A 22,646-nucleotide genomic window follows, 5' to 3' on the forward strand; every position below is an offset into this window, starting at 1 on the left:
TTTCTTGACAGACTCTTTTGTAGAGCATGAGTTATTATTATTATTTTTTAATGAAGTCCAGCTTATCAATGATTTCTTTCATGGGTCATGCTTTTGGTGGTACATCTAGAAAGTCATTGCTAAACCCAAAGTTATCTAGATTTTCCTCTATGTTATCTTCTTAAGATTTTTATAGATTTACATTTCACATTTAAATCTATCATCCATGTTAATTTTTGTGACAGGTTTAAGATCTACGTCTAGTTTCTTTTCTTAATATGTGATTGTCTAATTGTTCTAGCACCATCTGTTGAAAACAATATCTCTGGGACACCTGTGGGGCACACAGCAGAGGTTTCAGCACATGCAGCCTGGGTTCTCCCAGCAACCTCCAGTGCAAGATAGCACGAGGAGAATATTAAAAAAAAAAAAAAAAAAAAAAAAAAAAGACTATCTTTACTCCATTATATTACCTCTGCTTCTTTCTCAAACATTAGTTGACTGTATTTGTGTGGATATATTTCTGGGCTCTTGACCTGTTCTCTTGATCTATTTGTCTGTTCATCACCAACATCATGCTGTCCTGATGATGCTAGCTTTACAGTAAGTCTTGAATCAGGAAATATCAGTCTTCTAAATTTTGTCTTCCTCATCAATATTCTGTTGACTATTCTGGTCTTTTGCCTCTCCATATAGGTGTTGGAGCTAGTACTTTTGTTCCCTAAATTCTGTTTTCTATATTTCTCCATTCATTATCAATGTCAAAACACAAAATAAGAGGAATTGTTGAAATGGAGCATGTTCAATAAATTAGAATACAGATAGAGTTGTACATGATTAACAACTGTGAATTCAGGTCTTTTACAGATTTTTCTAAATAAGGAAAAAGCAGAGTTTTTTTTTTAACAATTAGTTCATCAATACTCTCCTTTTATGTTTTGTCTTAGCCACTTTTCTATAACCATTATAAATTACTTCACTTAATTCCTAAGCATTTTATTCCAAAGAGTAACAAGGCAAAACAAGCTTCTGACCACTGGTGAAGTTAATGGTATATATGTTTTGATGAACTGTGCTTTAGGTGTTTTTACCAAGACTTATTTTGAATTCTCCAGGAGGAACTTACCTTGTTACTTTACTCCTCATATATCTACATTCTCCCCCTCAAGGGACAAGTACATTGAATTCTAAAAACTGTGACCCAAGTTATAAAAGTAGTTTCAGAGTTGCCTTTCACCTTTCAAATACGTTGGAAATTTGTACACATGGTGTATGTGAAAAGTAATTTCACTCAAGGGATTAATGAAATCAACATATTAATGCATGCAACATAGCATTTCAACATAATGTTTGTGCCCTACAAAGCTACTGAAACTCTGAAGGAAAATAAGGAAGTGTGAATGCTGATGATACAGAGATTCACATGATATGAAAGCAAGAGCAAACTCCCCGAAGGTCTGTTCTTTAAGTAACTGTTTTACATCTCTCTGAAACACTGTGGTTAATAAAAATTCAGGAAAATAGTGTAGAGAATTTCATAGCCTCTGTTGATTACTGGAGTGTTTTGTCTCTAATAGTTTAGAGCACCTAGTCCAAGCAGTTTACTGCGCATAATCACTGTGTTAAAATGTGAAGGGCCTTACAAGTACTACAATTACAAGTAGAAAGTCTAAATGATTTGTAAAGCAAAAGGTTCTTGAACACAAAGAGAGTCATTTAGATAGTTTTCATATTGTCAGGCTTCATTATTTAAACTTTTTCCCCCTCTGAAAATGATGATGGGTTACTAACTTTAAACATCTATTTAATTGTAGGGCTTTTTTTTAAGCTCTAAAAACATAACCATCAGTCATAAAACTCAAAGAGACTTAGATTATGTTTTAATGAATGGTCATTCTTCCCAAGCCTTATTAAATAAAATGTGAGGAAAACAATATAGCCGGACTCTAATTTTAATACAATCTTACAAAATAACGAAAGGGTAATCTAATGGGGACAAATAAAAGATATATTTACAAATTTAGGAGACTACGTGAATGTATTCAGCTGGTTTGGGGTTGCAGGTTTTCCTTTGGCATTTCTTCAAAAGCTACACATTATTATATATTTTTATTATTATTTTGTAATTTTCCTTGTGAAAAATTGAACAATTTTCATAAGACTTTAAGAATGAAAGGGGGCAGTTTGAAACTTTAAAAATGTGACTACAAGATATAAAAAAAGTCAAGAATCTTTTACATTTATAATAAAATTATCAAGGACAGCCTACACTATCCTGAAACAAACATTTAACCCAATGGTATAGTTTAAGATGCTATTTATACCATTTTATTTTTATACTATTTTAAATTACTATATAAGACATATAAAAATGTTTTTTTAGAAGATTTTATTTATTTATTTATTTATTTAAGAGAGAGAGTACATTCATGAACATGGGTGGAGGAAGGGAGGGAGGAGCAGAGGCAGAAGGATTCTACTATAACAAAAATAATGTGTCCTATTTTGTCACTGCACCCTGATTATTTGTCTTAATATCAATATTCATCCAACAGGAACTCTCCTATCATTAAATTGATAAACAGATACTTTGTATTAATCAATATGAACACTTATATTAAGGATTTGCTGCTCATTATTGAGATTAACAAAAGTATGTAATGTTCTGTGTGTTGATAATTCTAAAGTTATCCAACAATTTTGTAAACATCCTACCCAAAATGATTTTTAAGAGAAGGATATGTTCAATTCATGTAGATTTTCAAAATTTTTTGAGTTCTAGTTATGACTTTTGTTCTTTATCTTTTAGTGGAGAATATATATGCTACCCTTATATTTGACAAATATTCCAAATATTTCTTATTTAAAGGATAATTTATATATATGCTACCCTTATATTTGACAAATATTCCAAATATTTCTTATTTAAAGGATAATTTAACAACCACAAAAGAAATGTACAAGTTTGAGGAACATTGACTACATGACTGCTTTAAATTTGCTTGGAAGTTTTAATTTGAAATGGTTGGTATACCCCATGACTTGCAGCAGTGTTTCTCAAATTAGGGCTCACAGATGTATTTTGCAGGTTCTGAGAAAATGTTCTTGTTCTCTTTAAAACTTATTTCTACGTTGATCTGAACTGAGAACACTGGCTTAAGAATTTTCAAGAATTATTTAGGGAGTTGAATATACAAAGAAGGTCAAAGAAAAATTTTAATCCCGTCCATGGATAAGACTGTTAACATCCTTCTGGCTTCAATGTGTATCTTTTAAAATGGGGGTATTGACATAAATAATCATTTAGATTCTTTTAGGTGCTGCGTGTCACTAGTTTTGTGTTTCAATTGTTCTTACTCCAGTAAATATTCAAAGCACCGTGATACACGTTAGTGCTTAATTTTTACAAACATCCTCAGAAATGTCTTCTCTTAACCTAAATAAAATGTTTCATTTATTTTTGATCATCACTTACAAAATATGTAATATAAAATATAATACACTATTAAAAATTAGTATATAGTATATGATATACAAATTGTATTCCACGGAAGTTGCTTTGCTGGACATTTTTCATGTCAAACACAGTGCTGATAATACACTGGCTTTGCTTATAATGATAATACATGTTGATTCATGTTCAACTTGTCATTACTTGAGATTTTCAAAAATTGGTGTGGTTTTGCCATGCTTGATATATAGCAAAAGTTTCCCACTTTATACTTATTTCGTTGGTATTTATTGTGCTATCTTGAATTTATTCTTAGTAATTTCATCTAGTTTGGGAAGATAGCTTTCTTTTGCACTATTCCTGTCAGTGACTAAAAAACTTTTGAATTATTTCCTCTTATTCAGAATATAAGATGGTATTTTCAATTAATCTGCATATTTCATGAGCAGTATACTTCTTCCTTTTTGTCATTAAGTAAAAATGATGTATAATAATCGGGTATCACTTAATATACCCTCTTAAGTTTCTCAGGGTTTTGATGAATCATTGATGTTTTTCTTGGGCAGGTAACCCCTAAATTAGCAGACTGTGGGTACTTCATTCACAATTTAATGATCAGGGTCATAATTCCTAGCTCAAGGTTTAAATGTAGAAATAATACAGAAATTGATTTGCAGAAATCAAATCAAATGACATCTCTAGCTCACCTCTTATCTGTATGATTGTCATTCTGTTCTAAATTTTTCATTAGTCAACTCTATCTTATTTATTTTTATTTATTTTAGAGAAAGAGAGAAGTATGGGGAGGTAGAGGGGGAGAGACAGAAGGGGATGGAGAGGGACAAGCAGGCCCTGCACTCACAGTGTGGAGCCCAAAGTGAAGGCTGGATATCATGACCCTGAGATCTTGACCTAAGCCAAAATCAAGAGTCAGATGCTTAACCAACTGGGCCACCTAGGCACCCCAAAGTATACATTTTTATTGAAAGAAAAGAAGTACACAGTAGTTGCCTTGTTATAGTGTATGATTTTTTTTTGCCTTAATGTTTTTATTTGAATATAGTCAATAGTGTTATGTTAGTTTCCATGTACCACATAGTGATTCTACTTCTCTCTACATTATGTGATGCTCCCAAGTTTAGCTCCCACCTGTCACCATCCAGTACTATTACCAGTATCATTGACTATATTCCCTATGCTGTGCCATTTGTTCCCATGACTTAGTAATTCCATAACGGGACCTGTATTTTCCACTCCCAGTAGAGTCTCCAACAAAAGTAGAGACTGAAATAGACCATTCTCAGGAAATATGAGTTCATCACTGTTATTTAAATGGACTAATTTGGAATATTGGACAAATTTAAAGTTCCACAAGGGAAAGTAATTAAAAAGAAACAACTGTGAAGATCATGACATTCAATCCAAATTTTTTCTGAAAATGGCTTACTTGTTTTAAATTTGGGTGCATGCCAAAAACATTTCCAAATGGTTTCTATTTTGATCAATGAGCAACACAGCCGTAATATTTCTTTTAAAAAAACATACATCTTTGTTTAATGTTTTTGGGTAGCTAAACTACTTCAGAATAGTTATTTTAAACCTCATGATATTTCCATGATGGAATATTTCTTCCCTTGCTGGAGATGCTGATACTTACCCTTCTGGTGCTGCAGTGTTTTCTGAAATCATAATCCAGTTACCCTTGTGTCACAGTATTATTTCCTAGCAGCTCCTATCATTTATATTTCATTGTGGAATGTGAACATATAAAATGTTTTATATCTGAGAAATCACTCACAGGTGTGTGGCTCAAAAAAGTAAGCTATTGGAAGCACAGCTGCCTAGCTGCACTTGGCCAACGTATTTCCTAATTCTTGGTTGTTTCTCATTGAGACTGAAAGGTTCTGCAGGATAACTAGGATGGCTTTTGAGTAGGGAGGAAGCCTTCATGGCACCCAGTGACAATGACATATCCTAATTTTTCTCCCCTTGTTATGGATTTTGCTCTTTTCTCCCTCTGAATCATTTCTGTTCTTTCTTCAAGTCTCAAAGTTAAGTTCCAACTGGGCAAAATTCCTCACTCTCATCCCTTTTTCAGAGATTGATGGATGTTTTTTCTCTATTCTCTTTACAAAAGATTTATGTCTCCAATAGGACAGTAATCAGAATGCATTATTATTGTTCGCTTTGTTCTCTATGTTGTACATCTCATAATCAGCAAAGACTGATTTATCTGTCTCTTCATATAACTAAAAAAAAAGGATGAAAGCCCTGTATTAATTATGGTAGGGGCTGGGGCACAGGTGCAAAGGAGTAGATAATGTGTTATGAAAAAGAAAAAGTTGTACCAAAGAAAAACTTTGATGTCTGATTCAGGGTTAGTTCTTTAGAGCAATCAAAAAAGCAGGGCTTCAAGCTGGATGGAGGAAGCATTTTTTTTTTAATCAGTCTGGGTACCACAGGAAATCATATTTACCATTTAGCTTATGTGGAAACAGGAGAACCATGCCAATAAGGAAGGCTTCAATCTCAATAGAGATCGCTTATCTTCCCGGCAATTTATTAATTAATCAGCTAGTATATATCAAGAACCAACTTATGCCTGGTACCTGAATAATTGTAAATCAATGCTTACCAAATTGTACCTGCCTATGGTATTGTTAGAATGAAAATGTAAGAGTAAGTTCTGATTAAAAAGTAAATGAACCATAATAATGAAGTGAGACACTTAAGGGCATCCAGAATGAACATCTATAAATTCATCCTGGCCACCTGAGAAAGTTGCCTTAGTTCCGTAATTTAGTGACTTAGCAACTTAGAGTTATTTCTAAATCATTATCTGAGCATTATCTTTTAAAATCTGTATTGCGTGTATATATGTGATTTTTTAAAATATTAATTTATTATAGTGTTTCCTAGAAGAAAAAGTGACTATTTTAAACACTTTAGCCAGGAAAATAAATTGATTTTCATTTTTTAAATTCCAAGACTGAAATTTAGTATTCAGAACAAATGTTTATACTGCTATATTTAAGAGCTACAGGAAAAATTCATAAATTTCATAGGTTATATTCATTACATGCTTTTGGCTGTTTATTGCCTTTCTACTTTCCAGAAAGTAATGAGTGGTAGAAAGTGTATAAATACTCTTAGAAATTCCCTTGTTTCTGTGACCTTTCAGGAAAAAAAAAAAAAAAAAAGAGGAACATTGATCAATATGCAAACTATGTATTGAATTAATCTGCATAAAGCTATTCTCATTTAAGTTCAGATGACTGGGAATTTATTATATTCAGAGATTTCTTATATACACTAAAATAATTGTGAATTTAAAATAAAAAGCAAATTTATAATAATGAAATTTTAAACAGTGAGCATGACTAGATACTGAGTTTGCCAAGGAAGGTTATTGAATCAACTACTCCATAAATCTTTAAAAATTTATAGTTTCTTATTTCCATAGAATAACTTAGATGTGGTTTAGCTTGAAGGGAATACTTTAGATTGAGTGTTTCTGTATGATTGATCATAGTCAATCAACTAACTATAGCTCCTAATATGGTTGATTAGATGATAAATCTCAGGCTACAATTTCCAAATTATGGCTTAGATATTTGAAATGCCAGCTGGTACCAAGATACCAGCAGTATATGAGAAGAGAATAAGGCAAAAGACTTGGGACTTGGGTACTAGAATTTTCATGTAGGAAGCACGTTATTGACAGAATCTGTTGCATATTTAGAAGGCTCATGTGACAGCATACCATCATCCCTTTTGGCAAGAGATCAAGGAAAGGGTCGCCTCTCCCTTTTCTCTCTTCTCAAAGGCCTTCCCCCCAAATCATTTAAAAATCTGGGTGAGTGAAAAGTATACTGTATCAGAATAAGGACTTTGACTATAAGATATTTTTAAAATCCTTTTAACAATTCATTTTAGTTATGGGTTTAAATAAAAACCAAGAATTGGAAAGCATGCTGTCCAGGAGCAGGCTAGAAACTATTTTCTAGATTCCACTCAGAGCTATATACCTTGGATTGACTTCTCATAAATAAGCCATTTACATTTTTACAATCCATAGATGAAGTAAGCCAAGAACAATATTCAGAGAGACAAGAGAAGGAGCAAAATTATGGAACCCTAATAAAAACCAATATTCAGTGGTAGGAAGGGAAACCACACTGCAGAGGTCAGTCCCATAATTCTGCAAGCTCGCCCTCCCCGATGTGCATCCCAGACAACCAAGGGCTATTCTCTGTCCGCCACTAATATGCTGAATGGTGTTTCTTTTATGCATTAATAAATGAATGTGTTCTCCCTTCAAGGGCTTGTGGTTCAATATGGTTTTCTTAAGACTATATTTAAACACAATATATTTGTTGACATATGTGGGAAGTAGCATTTAACAGCTTATTTTGAGAACTAATCAAATTACATTATATGAGTTATAAATTCTTAAACTTCTTTTCAGTGTTCATTTCACAGTCATTTTCTTCAAATAGTGTTATGCTGGTGCTGTCACACCAGGGGCCTAAATGAAGATAAAATCCTGAACTATTTTCTCAGTTCTTAATTTTCCTAATCTTAAGAAAAGAGAAGTTCTATTATATCTTAAGAACTCTAGCCTTCTGCATGTTGTACACCTGAAACTAATATGTTATTGTATAATAACTATACTGAAATTAAAATAAAAAAACATAAAAACAAAGTCAATCCCTCCCCCCCCCAAAAAAAAAACAAAACAACACAACACAAACTTTAGCCTTCTGATACACCATTGTTACTCAATAATTTAGGGTCCTATCTAGATGGTTGAATTTTTATATGTGCCTTGAAGGCTTTCTCATTCCTCAAAAGATCTTACTTCTATATAGTTTGAACAGACTCTAGTTTCAGTAATAACCATCTAAACTTCACATACTCAGGAGAGAGAAGATAAAGTAACTTAGATAAACAGTAAGGCATATATAACTGATAGCTAATTCTTACCTAGTGGCAAATAAGTTGTTGGGAATAAAGGAAGTAGTCATGAATAGACTTGGGAAATTTGGGCAGTAAGAAGTGGGAAAGATGTGGGTGTAGTAAGACTGCTGATTTCTAGCCTCCTGTTGCTCCTTACTCTGCATCTTTATTCAGCTGGATCATAAAATTAGGCATTGCAGTTAAGGTCAGCACCAAAAAATCGTAGGTGACGAATCACTGCGCTGTTATTGGATAAATGCCTGCTGCTTGCTTGTTTTCACATGAGTTTGCAGAGACCTCGTTACCTCAGCAGTGGGATTATTTAGCTAGGTTTCCTGATTAAGTTTTTCTGGACAGAATATCAGCCAAATGCTAGTATATAAAGAGCTAAGTTGTAGTCACTCAATCCTATCCTGCTTCCACTTTCGTCCTCTAAACCGTCACCCAGTGACCATGTGGGTAGGCAAATGGAATGTGTTACAGAGAGAGAATGGGCTGGCAGTTGCTATCTTATCATTAATTTCTTATTTTTACTAAGAATAAAGTGGTCTTGTTTTGGGAAGTATACATTTTCATTGTCAACACCAAATTGTTGGCATAATGAAAGTATGGTTCATGTTGCTCGCCCCATTCTCTCATTACTCAGTTGGAGCATGCTCTTGAAGAAAATATTGCCCTTTGATGCCACTCCAGGGACAATAAAAGCAGTAGAAGAATCCATTTGTCTTCTGTAAAAAGTAAAGTCACAAAGTGATAGTGTAATAAAGGAATTCGGAATTCTTACGTACTTGGACTGCATAGATTCCATTGAATGAATGACATAGATTGAGTTTCCTTGGCCCTTATAACATTTCAGAGCAAGTTGCCAAAATTAATTAGGCTTTAGTACCAAATAAATGAATTCAGAATAGAGCTTCCTTGTTTCAAATATACAGTGGTATTTGTGCCAGTTAAAAACACGGACAAAATTAAATAGCTAAAACACTCATGTGACATCTAGATATTCTTTATGTAATATAAATGCAAGGGATTTATATTATACTGTTAATATTTTTGATAATTTTATTTAATAGGAACTTTCTTTTCTTTTCCTTTCCTCCAGTGGAGCTGACTTAAAGTAAAATTATTACCTGAAGCTAAAGTTATGGTTTTGCATTTTATCCCCTTGATCTTATTCCTCTCAACAGAACTCTGCAAACTTTCTACAGAAATTCTTTTATAGCCACATATAAAATTTTCCCAATGTGACAAGCTGATCTTACATTAAAATCTATTTTTTCAGTACTTCTTGAGGAAATTGTGCAGTCTTACGTGAATGTTAGTACCATTTTAAAATAACTAAAGAAACCGTGTTGGTGTAGGTTGTGGGCACCTTCGTAAACCTCTTTTCTTTGTTTTTGCTTCTTAATAGTCATCATTTTAAAAATATATTGAAAGGCCCTGATACTTTGTAAAGTCCATATGCGTTGCAGTCAATCCGCCAGCAGATCCACATTAATAGAAGTCACTACTAGGAAGAATCAGTGCTGCTATACACATTTCGTAGTTTATTCAGCTGGCAAATATTTTCTCTGTTTCTTTTTTCTCCAGACCAGATGCCTACAACAAAATTGCTGTCAGTTTCAAAATTAGTAAGCGGATTATTTTACAGAAAATAATTAACACAGAATATGTTTCATACAAATATTGTAGTAATACACATTGGCACGCCTAGTAGACAGAATAAAAAATCAACTACAGAATCTTTCACTTAAAAAGTTTTTGTGGAAGGAGCAAAATACTTTAAATCACATAATTCCACACATGGCAAAAATGAATAAATGTGTTTCTGCACATTCACTCCTTCAGCAACATTTGTACAGGGGCTGAGCTAGGCTGGGGCTCCGGAGAAGACAACAAAGCATGGGCTTCCTTAAGTAACGGAATCCCCACTTACATGATCTAGAGGTTATGTAAGGACAGGACAAGGTAACTTGGGAATGTTAACCTAAGGAATTTGGCAAATGCTTGGAATACGTGAGTGGGGTATGTGAGTGAGGTCATTGAGTAGAAAGGCACAATAGAGTTTCCAAGCAGAATTAAAGGTCACCTGAGAGTATAAACCAAGAATTCACAGCTCTGCCTATTTGCAAGTTGTATCAGTTATCTACTGCCAAACAGTCCTTTTTTGAAAGACCTAAATATAATGACTCCAGTATCTACAGCTTGATTCAAAAAAATTTTTTTAACCAGAGTCCCAGTTTATGAAAAGCTTCAGGATCTAAACAATGCTTCTGCATGCTAAAGGTGATAAAAGGAAACAGTTATACAACTACTGAAATGAGTAACCTGTTTAGAAATAATTCAAAGTGACAGAATGAAATTATGTTCAAATAGATTTATGAATCTCTCTTCTTCCTCCACCATGATATATGGTGGATTTGACATTTCCTTTATTCCGGTTTTCTCATTTAACTTGGCGTGCACAGGAACTAAGTCCTTGGATTTCTCACTGTGCGTGAGACCCTGAATATGACAATGAAGAGACAGACTGTGATTGCAAATAGATTAGGTGGAGGGCAGGGACTCACTGGAGAATAAAACAGGAAGAAGCAATTACAAGAGAAAAGGGTGACACACTGGACAAACTATTCTTGTTTTATTTTTTGCATCTATGTAATAGGAAAACTTTGGAGGTTGGTTTTCTTATATCCTTAAGTAACTAAGCACAAGCATGTGACAAGGGCAAATGAGGCGATCCACCACAAAGAGACCCAGACAGATCAAACTATTGAATAGGATAGTGCCCTGACTGGTCAAGAGCTGAGGGAAGCATGAGGTTTCCTTTGTAGCAGTTGGTGTTAGGAAAGAACTTTGCATTGCCCAAGCATTGTGACTCATGAACTGCGTGGGGAATTTGACATCCCTCCTCAATGTTCTGGACCTTTTAACACTTAGGCTTGATTGGGGACTTTCTAACCAAGCTGATTTGATGGTGATATTACGGAACATATTCATAACTTGTGCTTGATCCCATTACAGTAACACATTGAGACAAGTTTCATAGTTTCTTCGAAAATCCCCCATCTTCGACCCTGATGTAAGCTCACCATGTAATTTATATATGTCCATCAAGAAGTTCTACCTTCTGCTTTGGATTTCTTTAAAAATAGCCCTATGATCCTCCCTAAAATGAGTAGAGAATGTTTGAAAATGTTGGGGGAAAAAAAGGTGTGGAGAAAATTCATAACTGCTTAGAAAAACTTACATCCACTTGAAAATCATTGAAAATTCTTATTTCACGCATCATTTTTTTTCTGAGTCTCACTAATAAAACCATACTAACATAATAAATACACAAGTAAAAGATCAGGAATATTTTAAAATTTTAGGTGTAGCGAAAATATTTAAATGATATGAATAATCATTATATCACGTCTTCCTTATCCATTCATCAGTTGGTGGAGAGGCAGCTGAGGGATAGGCTAAATAGGTGAAAGACACTAAGGGAGGGTGCTTGTGATGTACACCAGGTGTTGTATGGAAGTGTTGGATCACTAAATTGTACACCTGAAAGTAATATTACGCTGTATATTAACTAGCTGGAATTTAAATAAAATCTTGGAGAAGAGAGTATATAAATATATTATCCATAGCTAATTAATATATATTGATTTTAGTGAACCTTCGATATAAACTAGTTAAACCTCTCCTTTTACAAAGCATGGTATTAAGTCCCAGAGTCCCATCTAATGAGATATTCAGTTAGTGGCAGAGCCAGAATCACTGGTTCCAAGGAGCAGTTCACTTTCCAGAAATATCTCTGTAGAAGAGTGTAGCTTTATATTATTATGACAGTTTTTATAATTCCTTTTTGATGTATTATTTTCAATATAATAATACCTATTAATTTATATAGCCTTGTATTCTTTGCCAAAATTGTATTCAGAAAGTGAATGCATTCCTATTTATATAACTTATCACAGATCTTGAGCTGTTTCTGGCTTGTGTTTCCTGGCCAGAGATAAAAAGATTATTTTTCATAAACAAGAAGAGGAAACACCTAAATAAACTGCCTATCTAGCTAAGGATTTATACCCTAACTTCAGACACAAGTTTTTAAGTAATTCTAAAATAGAATTCCTTTTTTTTTTTCAGCTCAAAAAACAGATAACATGAATCCTATAGCTGAGCTCTGAGCATTTCATTATATTTAAGTTCATTTATCTATTCAGGCTTTCAGCTGACATCTGCAGAGCAAAATCAAGATCTCTTCTAGAAAATTGATGGCGTGCCATATTATTTATGAAGCTCATGCCATCTAAATTTGGATTATTTTATTTTAAATAAAATTTGAAATACATTAAAGAACATATATTTGGCTAGAGAACAAGTGAAATTTGTACCAAAACAAACTATCAATTCTTGCATATTCTAAGGTGGTGAAAGTGTAGAGGAGTAAGTGATAATGTTTTTAGAGAAAGCCTTGTCAAGGTGGCTTAAACAATTTTTTTCTGGGAAGTTTAGTTGTGGACAACACAATGTCAGTATATTGCTCTTCCACAATTTGCTGAAATTACCTAGTGACAATTTTTTCTATTGTGCATATTGACTATCCTCTACAAAGCAAATATGCAGAAGGATATACCTAAGAAAAGTGCCAGAGAATATATTCTAAGTAACTACAATGTTGATGAGTTATACTTGAGTTCCTGGACTCAAATCTTCATATTAAGTCTTTATTTTAAGTTTGGGTTAAACAAATTGCCTTCTTATATAGATATGTAACCAAATGACATGTAGTACTTTGACTTTTAATTCAATATTTAATTTAACAGATTCTTTTTCTCCAGTACTTCCTGTTACTGACTCCCTCAGACACTAATGTTTGGACTGGAATGAGAAGAGTATAATTTAGATATTACTTCCGTCCAAAGTAGATTTTTAAAATATGTTGTTGACAGCATTTACTTGGCACTTATTAACGAATAAATAACATTAAACGTTAACGTTATAATGTTGGTCTTCATTAAAATCCCTAATTTCTTTCACTTCTCTTGTAGAAACACCCTATTGCTATTTCTGTTTCCCTTCCTGATTATAGAATACGGGTAGCAAACTTATGAGTAACAATTTGATTCCAGTCTACTGACTTGTTTAACAACACAGGTATTTAAAAATGAAATTTGTTGCCAACATTTGATAACCATCAGCTTTCACATAGAAATTTCATTTTTGGGGGCAGCCCGGGTGGCTCAGCGGTTTAGCGCCACTTTTGGCCCAGGATGTGATCCTGGGAACCGGGGATTGAGTCCCATGTCAGGCTCCCTGCTTCTTCCTGTGCCTGTGTCTCTGCGTCTCTCTCTGTGTCTCTCATGAATAAATAAATAATACCTTTAAAAATATATTTTTAAAAAATTTCATTTTTTTTTGTTGATCCTTTAAAAAATAGGAGGCTCTGGCAGCCTTTATATCTTCATGATAACTATGAACCACAGTCCGGTTGTTCTGTATTCATTAGTCTAAGGCATTGTTATCTAGTTCTTCAGAATCCATATAACCCTTGAGTCTCGTCCATTCTGACAATCAGCTTGATTCACTCATCCTGGTTTTCTGCTCCATTCAGCTCTTAACCATTAGTTTCTTATTCTACCTTTTGGGAGGAGAATGAGGTATAAATGTATATGGCAACTGATTCAGACAGTCTTAGACCTGGAGAAGACTTTTCATGTCTTCTAATCAAGAATCTCACTAAAAATAATGACATTAAAGCATATTTGGGCAGGTTAAATGAGATCCTAAGATCCTAAGCAACTTGGCATCAAGCATATATCTTTTGACACCAAATGTTCTGTTTTTTTCACTAGTTTCGGGAATTGATCATGAAATAGTTGTAGAAAATTACACAGTATTTCATTGATAGAGATTCTTTTCAAGCAGTGTGGCTAATAACTGTTTAAGAATCAGCTCCCTGGGAAAACAAACAAACCTGGATTATAGCATTTGCTGATTTCCATAGTGTAAATACTCCTACCATGTCCAATTTCAAGCTGCTGATGAGATGTCAACCAGCTTATAAAATTCAAGATTTAACAAGGGCCTTTGTGAATCAGTAAGAGCCAGCTCCAGCTCACCAGACTAAATGTGTGATTCAAGGAGATTCTTGTGTATATTACAGAGAAAATCAAGCATTAGCATACAGGCTTATTAAACAAAATCTTTTCTATCATATTGGCAACTCTATCCGAAATGTCTATCTCATTTATTTTCTTTTTATTGTAAATATTATCGCAGTTTAGATTGGCTGATGCAAATGCACTGACATCAGTGATATATAAAAGCAAAATCAATAACTTTTATAGAATTCATATTTTTCACTTACTATACTAATCAAAATAAGCGTGCATAATGGATATTTTATATAATCATCTCTAAAGTGAAGTCTCTGAATGTTATTGACTACAGAAAAATTACTCAAATTCTTTACCCTGCTTTTGAGTTTGACCTGTCTAAAATGCCTTTGAATAGCTTTTGGATTTTATGATGTCTGGCACAAATGAATATTTACTTTAAATCTATTTTTATTGACCTATACATTCATCATTTTTTTCTAAAATGTAAGAACTCCTAATCTCATTAATAATAGTTACGATACAGCAAAATTCTTATATGCCAATTTCTTTATTATAAATGCTTAAAACCTCTTTTTCAAGAAAAATAAATTTTTCCATTTTATTCTAGAAACTTAGTAGTTTGCTGTTGATTCGCACAGGTAAGAAACCTGTTTATTTACATAATTGGAAAATTCTGATTTTCTAACTATTTAACCAAAAACACCAAATGATATTAGGAAAAAATGATAGTAACTTATCTGAGAAAGCAAAATTATAATAGTGTTCCCCTTAATAGTAACTAAATATATAGGAAGAAAAATAATTTTTGGTCGAGGTTTTATACAGAAAACAAGTAAGTTTCAATACTTGATAATACATGACTAAAATATTATATAACAAATATGTTATATATTAAAATATACAGATATACAAATATACAAACATGGTTGTAAATCTGTGCATATGTGCATGTCTATTCCAGTTAATGCACATCTAATTCTATATCTAATTCCAGAACTCTAATACAGTATTTTATTGAACTAACTGAATTATTAATACAGAGTAAAATTCATTTCTAAATAGAAAAAAAAAGATATATGTGTGCAAAGTAGCAGTTCAGACTTTTAGGAAAAATATTCATTTCACTTGTGATATGTTATTGTAACTGTCAGGGATCTATTTCAGGCATGTTTTAAGTTAAAAAACTGAAATATCGTTTCTTCCTCATTCCATAATAAAAAGTACCTCAGCAGCAAAGAGAATTAGAGACCTTTTACAACACTTGAGATCATACATTGTTCATCATTACTCTATTTTCTAGCATCTTTAATCTTACAATTGAAGAGAATGATTTTGTGAGAAAACTGATTTTATAGAGGCTGTTTTGGCAAAATAAAGTAGTGGTTATTTCCTCTTAAATCTCTTAAATTCCTTCCCAAAGTCAAACGTGGTTCTACTACAACCATTACATCTGAAATATTTCACCCCTCTTGCGAGAAGATGACTTGCCCAGAGCCACAGAATTATTAAATGTTACAGATGGTGAATCTGTGTCATTTGTTTCCATTAATTTTCTTATCTGGTTGAAAGAAGCAATAAGAAAGCAGGCAAATGTAACGTTTGATTTCGGGAAAGCAAGAAAAGACAGGATTTGGGGATAAACATTCAAATACAAGTGAAAGGTTGCTGCTACTTACAGGACCTGGGACCCCTACTTGTTTTATTTATTGTCTGAGAAAAGACTAGCAAAACAGAAGAACCTGTGTGTGGGGGGGGGTGAGGGGATCACTTGGAACAGTTGTTGAATTTTGTCCTCTATTATTTATAGTTTTTCTGCCCGTAACATAATTATCTCTTTTACTAAACGGTTAAGAAGAGGTTAGGCCTTTGAGCTTGCGGTAAACTATCCACAAGACAGAGTTTAAGAGAAAAAAAGATGCATAAGACTAAGATACTTATTGGCTGATTGTTTAATGTATTCTCCCCAAACTTAAAGAGAAAGTGCAGTAGGGAAAGTAAAGCTGCAGGAATCCACCTAGCCAGATTGCTAGCAACCTGTTTACATAGCTAGCTAGCTATTGTCTGTCATTTGTCTTTTTTTTTTTTTTCCTTTGTTTTTTGTAGACCAATTCAACACTGACTCTCCAAGACACCTCAGGCACTTAGGATGACTCAGATTTTGCAAGTGAAAAGCAGAGCTAATAATCAGAATAGTTTCATATTTCCCTCAGCTTTATGGTGTGTGTGTGTGTGTGTGTGTGTGTGCCTCTGTGTGTGTTTTGGCACTAATGAGAAAATTCCCTAGACTTCTTTAGAGCGCCTATGAGTAAAGTCAATAGTGATAATCACTGGCATGGGAGTATTTTCACCTGGAATTGGAAAGTAAGTCTCCAAAGTATTTCATTTAAATGTTAGCACAGAGCAGCTTTCTCTGATGGATTTTATTCTTTTCAAGGATCAGCATTATTTCTGCCAAATCTAGGTAAAAATAGAATCTGTAGATGATAAAATGCTTTTCTAGAGGTTTTTGTTTTTCTAATTATGAGTAATTCAAGTTGACTAAATTAGTTTTTATTTCCAAAAACTATTTGTCCCTTCAAATATATGGAACTATTAGCTTTGATTTGACAGGTGGAAGTCAACATGGGATTTAACATTTGCCATGGAAAACTAGAAGTTTTTTAATCCCAGGTGACGTTCAGTAAAGGGTACCATATATTTAATTGAGAAAAGCATGTCAACCTTCTTTATTAGATTTTAGAGTGTTTCTATATCTTTTTTTAATTAATGTAACATAATTAATAGCTCATCTCAGAATAATAAGAAAATTATAAAATGGAGTATTGGAGTTTCATACTTGTTCACATTTTACTTTTTAGTAATTTTGGGATTTGAAATTAATGTAATGCCAACCAAAAATGGCATGACCAAATCAACAGCATTACTGAGATTCAGTGCAACTTAATTTTTAGGGCACATTCTCTGGAGGAAGAATGTTTCCCAGTTCCAAGGCTCCCAAACACTGACTTTGGGCCAATTCTTTATTTTCACAATGGTTCAGGTTTCTAACCCATAAAATGAAGTTATTAAAAGGCACTTATTACCTCTCAGAGCTGCTGAAAAGATCATTGGATTATTGTAAAGCTTATAGAACAGGGCCTGGCACACTGTAGGTACTCAGCAAGCCTTAGCACTAATTAGTGCATCACTGAAAAATTTGAGTAATTAAGAAAAGCTCATTTCTCTCTCCAGGCATTCCGCCTCTAGGCAATGCCACCCCCCACCTTTCTGCTGGTTTATTTAAATTAACAGTGATTGCTCCTAATAAAATATATTGAAATAAATACAAACTTTGGCTAGAAAAACCAATAGCAGACCCAGTGATTCCATCTTAGGCCTTACCCCAATATCAGAAATTAATCTACTCCAGCTGTTGGACTTTATTTTCCTCTTTACTGCTTTCTCTCAATTTGGTTTGAAGTCAACTGATGTTTATTTTTCCATTGGTGAATATTAATAATGGATGAACATATCTGATGCATCCTCCATTCCAAACCTGGAAGATATATCAGCTCTATAGCAGTTGTTGGTAAATCTCTATTGCCTTTAGTTTACTATGTTATTTCTGAAATACTAGTTGGCAAATACAATATCCATAACAACTTCTTCCATTTTAAACTTCATTTTAAACTCTTCATGAGTGACGAGTATAATTCTAATGAGAAATTTGGTATAGAATGAATATGAAACTTCTTTCAACTACCAGTAATCTCAATACTTCATAAAGCAAATTATCTAATGTTTATTTTCAATAACTCTGTATGTATTCCAATTTCAGGCGGCCACATTTGTTGGACTGAGAAAAAAAAAGTGATTTAAGAAAATTAATGCTTTTCCCCAGGTATTTTCCTGTGCATTTTCCCACATAACTTGGTTACATTTAAAAAAATATATCTTTTAAAATAGCATATCATACTTGGCTGTCGGAATATCTAACATTTCCATAAACAATTGACTGACTCCCCACATGGTCATCTCTGGAGTGTATTCTGATACCAACAACCATCCTTCAATTTTCTGGACTCCAGCTGGTTGTTCAACACTTCAATTTTGACACAATCTACCTGGAGCTAGCATGAGATTCTACAAGTTAAAGGGCTCAGTCCCATATGCCCACCTCCACTTCAGACATAATCCCAGGTCCCCAGCCACCTGTATGTCTCACAGACTGACTATAAATCCAGGGTTCCCACAACCTCTTCCTCAAGTTTCATATTTTATTAGAACTCACGCAACTCAGGGAAGCGCTTTACTTTCTATTACCAGTTTATCCTAAGGGATCTAACTCAGGATATGCCAAGGGGAAGGGATACATATGACAAGGTATGATTGAGGTGGGAGCATGAGAAAAAGGACATGGCTAGGAGCTTCCAGCGTCTTGGTGTGTACACCAACCTTTCCTTACTCAAGAGTTTTTATAACCCAATCTCCAGTCATCTCACCTTTCTGGAGGTCAGAGGTGGGGATCAAAGATCTCCCCTCTAATGATTGGCATTTTTAACCACCACCTCCTTTGCCCACATAAAGTCACCACATTAGTATAAACTCAGGTGTAAGTGAAAGGGACTCTTAATGAATAACAGAAGACACTCCTATCACTCAGGAAACTCCAAGGGTTTTAGGAGCTCAGTGCCAGGCCCTGGAGACAAAGACTAAATATATTTATTGTTAAACCACATAACTAAGAGAGAAATGTCACTTTGTTGAGTTAATGAAATAGCCAGTTGTGAAAAGAGCTGAACCTACGGGTCTCTTCAGAATTTGGATTAAGAACTTCGTGTACGAATTGAAAAGACCAAATTTGTGTCATGTCTGGGATGTAAAAGTGCTATAGCTATAAATGCAAGAAAATGAATAGGAAGGCTTCTTCCCTTTTCTCTCTTGTCTTATGGCTTTGAAAACAAATTGAAAACAAATTGATGAGTCAATTTCATTAAGAGTGACAACTTGAGATGAGAACAAAATACAAAATTCAATTAAATTTAAAAAGGCAGGAAAAATCCCTTTTAAGCATTCAGAAATTCAAAACCATCTAATTAAAATAAGTCACACAATAATCTTTTCCAGCAACCATGTCCCCATTAGATACCATTACAGGCATTGTCACCAATAGGGACACCCTTTTTTAAAAAAGATTTTATTTACTCATGAGAGACTAGAGAGAGAAGCAGAGACATAGGCTGAGGGAGAGGCAGGAACCCTCCAGGGAGCCTGATGAGGGACTGGATCCCTGGATCCCAGGAGCCCAGGATCATGACCTGAGCAGCAAGCAGGTGCTCAACCACTTAGCCACCCAGGCATCCCAGAACATCTTTTTTAATGTGAGATAGAGAACCATTAAGTTACTGAATTTAATATCCAAGTAAAGTTTTAAGAAGTGCTAAGTCCTAAGCTGTTCTACTTTCTTTCCATACCCCACAAACTAGAAACTGTTCCTTTTGTCACTAAAATTTCATATTTTATCATTCTTTTTATTTAATTCTATTAAAAAATAAATAAAATAACAGACCTCAATTGTACATACACAGATACATTATATATGCATGTATATTTAGGTTGTGTTTTATAGGTATCTCCTTTATTATATGAGTACTCAGATGGTTAATATGATTTCCTAAACTTCAGTTTGCTATAATTCTTTCATTTTTACTCAATTTGTATTGAACATATGCTATGCGCCAGGTACTTTGGTAGGTCCAGGTGCAAATTTGGATTAAAGAAACACAATTCTCACCTCAATCTGGATGTTTATATCAGCACCAGAGAATTATAGTATGATATTACAAGTCCACTGATGGAAGGAAAGCAATACTGTGTGTATATGTTTTTTTGGGGGGTGGAGTGTTTCCTCTAGAAGTGACAATTGGAAATTGATTAAAGGAAAAGACTTTCTGAAAAAATTGATGTTTTAGTTCATGCCAGGAATAGGGAGGAAGTGTTTCCGGCACAGAAAATGGCATATATAAAGAAAGATGCCTTTTTGCAATCTTTTCGTTATATATTATTAGCTGACACTCACATAACTCTACGTAGCAATCATTATTACAAGTGATTTTCACTAGGTAAGCAGTGCTAAGAGTTAGTTCCATTATTACTTCCATTTTCCATATGAGAAAACTGAGGAAGTAACTGGTTAAGTAACGTGCTCAAGTCTACACAACTGGTAAAAACTGAAGCCAGAATCAAAGCCAGGGAACTTGATTCCATAATCTGTACTCTTCCTCTTAATTCCATACCACATTTTATAGTGGACATGCATTAAAGTAAAATTTTAATTTATTATATTAGGCATTCCTTTTGGAGCCCAATAAAACCAGACTTACAGGGATGCCTGGGTGGTTCAGTAGTTGAGCGCCTGCCTTCGGCCCAAGGCGTGATCTTGAAGTCCTGGGATCAAGTCCCGTATCGGGCTCCCTGCATGGAGCCTACTTCTCCCTCTGCCTGTGTCTCTGCCTCTCTCTCTCTCTCTCTCTCTTTCTGTCTCTCTCTGTGTCTCTCATGAATAAATAAATAAAATCTTTAAAAACAAAAAGCAAACAAAAAAACCCAGACTTATAATAGTTGAAATACTATGAATCACCAAAAAGACTTGTCATTTATCATGTATCAGAATTCCATGACACTTGACTTTGACAAAGATTTGTTGTCTTCCTCTACATGCAAAGCTCTCGGCTAGGATCCAGGGACATAAAGCTCAATTAGTTTAATCTCTACCCCCCATAGGTTCTCAATTTTTGCCTACCAGGTGATATATTAGCCAATAAGAGTATATAAGACCTAAGACATATACAACGGAGCAGACATCTGAATGATATGAGGGGCAAGAGTTTACCTTATTCACCTTTGGATTCATAGCTTAGTGGCTACATCTAAATAAATACAGTATGAATGAATACAATGATGTGCTATAAAGGGAAAATTTACTTTCATCAGGGTAAATCATGAGATTTTTCATTAAAAGTACTCATCCTGAAGAGTGGATTAGATTTCCCTAATGGAAGGTGGTGTAGAGTACAGGGTACGTGAAACTTGTTTGACCCTTGGAGTAGAGGATGAACAAAATCATGATAGTAGAAAAATAGAGAAATGAGTAAACACAGTGAGAGAGTTATCTGACGACTGTGTAAGATTCTAGAAAGCCTTGAATGACGTAGCAAGGAACTTTATTCTTTTGGAAGTGGACAATCAGAGGCTTGTGAGCAAGAAGTGACAAGATAGGAGCCATACTTATTTAAAATTAGTATTCTGTTGGGTAACTGGAAACAATAACATTTTTGACGCTAATTTGTTCAACTGTGTGCAGATTAATGATGATGTAAAGCAGGCTGATAAAAGCAAAAAGAGAAGGAAATAGAAAGATGTGGGAGCTAGCTAAGGGTATACTGAATTTTTAGGATGCTGCAATGCCTGTTAGTGTACTAACCTTTACTAACTGAAGGAGAGTCATACTTGGAAAATAAGAACAATTTCCTTCACTTCACTGATGAGAATAGCAAATCTTTCTTCTTATTATTACAGTTGCTGTGGTCCAAAGCATGTTTGAAAATCAAACATCTGTGATACTGAAATATCTTCAATAAGGAAACATCTGTGATACTGAAATATCCTCAATATTTTTTAAGAATTGGGAAGGCTTCCCTCAGGCATATGTCCCAGATATGCAGTACTGCATTTTAGGTGTAATTGCAAAGCCTGTGGTGCCCCGACAGAGCCCCAAAAGGAAAAATCAGTCCCTGTAGAGTTAAGCAAAAAGAAAGAAAGAAAGAAAGTAAAGAAAAAAAGATAAAGTCTGAAGCATAGACTGATTCATATCAAAGCTCTTGCTTTAAGTATAAATGAACACAATGCATTTAACTTATCCAAATATGAAGTCTTTGTTATTGATATTCAGCATCTACTTAGACAAAGATAAATAGTGTTTAAATGAAAACAGATTGTTTAGAACTCATAGATAAATTCTAAATCTTTGCCAGAATCAATATTTTAAACAAAGTTATGGTTCCAGATTCCAAGAGGCTCAAATATATTTCACTTGCATATATAGATTCCTATCATGTCTCGATTTCTATGTCGCCCATCCATCCCCTACTCCAAGACAAAAACAA

At 34.0% G+C, this 22,646-nt stretch overlaps 1 protein-coding gene across 1 annotated transcript in view; it reads left to right on the plus strand.

The window, feature by feature from the left end:
• The window catches only part of ST8SIA4 (ST8 alpha-N-acetyl-neuraminide alpha-2,8-sialyltransferase 4), a 93,223-nt gene that overhangs the window by 46,478 nt on the left and 24,099 nt on the right, over nt 1–22,646 (plus strand).

Source organism: Canis lupus, chromosome 3 (genome assembly GCF_003254725.2).
Source record: "Canis lupus dingo isolate Sandy chromosome 3, ASM325472v2, whole genome shotgun sequence".
NCBI classification, from domain to species: Eukaryota; Metazoa; Chordata; class Mammalia; order Carnivora; family Canidae; genus Canis; species Canis lupus.